The 3,086-nt window shown below is 32.6% G+C and overlaps 1 long non-coding RNA gene across 1 annotated transcript; it reads left to right on the top strand.

Moving 5' to 3' along the window:
• Positions 1-732: 732 nt before the first annotated feature.
• Positions 733-2,879, top strand: LOC147524662 (uncharacterized). The gene is made up of 3 exons (XR_015197064.1): positions 733-1,119; positions 2,151-2,262; positions 2,699-2,879. It is a non-coding gene; the product is annotated as an uncharacterized LOC147524662 (long non-coding RNA).
• The last annotated feature ends 207 nt before the right edge of the window (positions 2,880-3,086 follow it).

The raw sequence follows: 3,086 nt of genomic DNA, 5'->3' as shown, positions 1-3,086 counted from the left end.
AAACTATGCATTTTCTATATAGTATATATAATAGTATATTTCTTCCTTTCTATTTTTTTTTTTTTTTTAAAAAAGACCAAAAATATTCTTCTGTTTAGTATTAAAAAGTCTTGTTTCCTTTTTCTATGATGAATAAAAAGTTTAGAAGTCTCATTATAGCAATAGAGTAGGGACTTGTTCTTCGTACTTAGATTAATATACGTACAATAGTTTTTGCATCTTTTCATGAATGGCATACATCAGCATTTGTTTGTATATAGCAGTGAGTTCCCAAAGCCAAGGTTAGAACAATTAAGTTCTATATCCTATGAGAATCTAGCCAAAAGCCTCATATGAATGATTATTGAGTGATGACACCAAAGATCACTACTAAAAAAAAGGCTTTTTGTGTTGGTTCTTAAAACTGGGTTGTGATGGTTTAACCCAAAACTGACACAAGAAAGTTTGTTGTGTCAGTTTGGTTTACAAAAAAGGGTCTCATTTGTCGGTGTTAAGATGAGTGACACAAGAGAATTTGTGTTGTGGTCGCTTTTAAGTTTCACGACATAAAATATTGGGGTTGTTGTCTCGCTTCTTTGCAGTGTTTCGTTTTTGAAGTTTGTAAGTTTTAGCGAACTGACACATCAACTAAAATGCTTATGGGCCAAGATCGTCGAGGGCCTAAGAAAGCCCTAACAAACTTAAGAGCACCTTTTCTTCCTCTTCTCTTAATAAATAGTGAAAAAAAGACAAGAAAAATTGTTCTTCTCTCCGTTCTCAATCTGTTTTCACTCATTTCAAAGAACCAGAAAAAAGGAAAAAAAAATGAAGTTGTATCTCATTTCAAATACGCTCAAATCATTACCAAACCCTAAATTATCTAGGGTTTTTAATGCTTTATTCTACACAACTGAAACAAGTAGTAGTAGAACTAGAACCCTAATAGGTGCAAAGCCCAAGTACCAAAGCAATAGCAGAGATAATTTATATCAAAGAATTACTCCATTAGGTGATCCAAATGTTTCCATGGTTCCAGTTCTTGGAAAATGGGCTGAAGAAGTTAAAAGTGTTACTAGAGAACTGCTTACTTCTATTATTGGAGAACTTAGAGTTTACAGGCATTACAAGCATACCCTTGAGGTAAAAGAAATTGTCATTTCTTTTAAAATGAATTAAATTTATTTGTTAGAGTTCATACTTGTATGATTTGGTTAGCGTGTTTGTATTGTTATGATAAATGGACTAGTAAATTTAAGCCCCAAACACATTCTTATATGTTTTACCAATTGTAGGCTTATTTGTTATTTTGTTATTATTAGTGTTTTATTTTTGAGATACTCAATTAGTCAATTACATATTGGAAGGAGAGATAGGTAGCTACTGTGACCATCGTGTTTTCCATCTTCATTTTCAAGGTGCGTTTCAGAAGAAAACAATTTTCTTCTTATTCTCTTGTCTCCATTGTTGTGTTGCGTTCACGTAATTAGGTTTAGGACACCTTATGGTTTATGTAACTTTTTTTGTTTTTTCTTTATTTCCTATTTAATTGATTTTGAATTATATCAATTGGATTTTACCCCACTCATCTTCCCTTTTTTATTGTCGATTTTTCACTTTGGGATTCTCAATACAACTAATAAGTTAGTTAAAACATAGTCACGAGTTATTTTTAGCCACTCATCAAATGTTTTTGTTGCTTAATTTGGTTCTTGATTTTGCTAGGTCTCAGTTGCTTGAGAGTGAGATGTGAATGGGTTGGTTGATGTTATAGGTGATCAATGCGAGTCTTGGATGTGTATTATCCTCTATGTCAGCTGGTTGGATTAGTTATTCTATTAGGTGAAATCTCTAGAATCCAGTTTTTATCCTCTATTTGAAATGCATAATATGATTTTCTAAAAAGAAACTGATTTTTTTTTGGTTGATAGATTATTAGAGTCTAGGTTTGTGGTTCCAAAGATATACCTAAAATTACTAAGTGTGACTGCGAACAAGCACCCAACCAGAAACATAAAAAATAAGTTTGAAAATGGATAGGTTCGAAGCTTCGAAGAAAATAATAAGTTTAAAAGTGTCACTAGAACCATGAGTCTTGTCGTTTACTTGTCGGTAGGCTAACTTAAGTGTTTTTTGTTAGTGGGCATGCTTAATTGTTCTTCTCTTATTATCAGGTGCCTAAATTAGTGATAATTGGGGAGGTTGCCAATTTCGTTGCCTATGCCTTTGCCCCCACTATTCTTGTTACCCTTCTCAGCTAGTCAGCGCATTAAGTATTTTAATGAGGTAACTTCTCTTCATGTTGTATTTTTACAGTTTTCATAGGCATTTGTTTTTTCATGGGTTAGTGAGTATTGAACTAGTGGTATTCCATATTTCTTATTAGAGTAATACACTAATTTATGGTCTCTACAATTTAGGTCGTCATAGTTTTCTAATAGCAGAAATCAGGTTCTGCCCCAGTTTTGGAACTATGTTTTCTTATAGTTAGGTTGTGATTCAAACCCTTGTCAAAACATGAAAAAGTAAGGGTTACAAGTCTTCTTTTCATCACAATTAGCCTCGTTGCATTCTGTGGCATGTGGAGATGGTTTCGGTTGCATCTGACCTAGTAGCCCTAGCTTATGTAACGTATTTCACACTATAATATTTTAAATTTTGTCACTTTACGATCTATTGAACCTAACTACTATATGCTTTTGTTTGTTTTTCTTTTTTGTAGATGGAACTTAATAGAATGAGGCTATGATGGCTGGATAAGCTAGACGTGAAACGATTTCCCGCATGGTGTTAGGTTTTATTTTATTGGTTTTGTAAACGTTTGAAATTATATCTTGGTTGGTTGGTTGTAAATTGATATCAGATAATGGAATTATTTATTAATGAAAAGAGTTTGTTTTTAAGATTGTTGTTATATTGCTGTGAATGGCAATGTTTTTATACAGGTCAATTGTCAATTGTTCATACATTTTTCTTTAAAATAGGTGATCTATGAAAAGTGACACAAGAAGGGATCCAATTGTGTGCCATTTGTAGAAGAACTGACACAACAGTTCTATCTCTTGTGTCAATTTATGCTTTCTTAGAACAAATATATAGTGGTGTACTAC

The sequence above is a fragment of the Coptis chinensis genome, chromosome 1, assembly GCF_015680905.1.
Source record: "Coptis chinensis isolate HL-2020 chromosome 1, ASM1568090v1, whole genome shotgun sequence".
NCBI classification, from domain to species: Eukaryota; Viridiplantae; Streptophyta; class Magnoliopsida; order Ranunculales; family Ranunculaceae; genus Coptis; species Coptis chinensis.
This window is presented reverse-complemented; position numbering and strand designations above follow the sequence as displayed.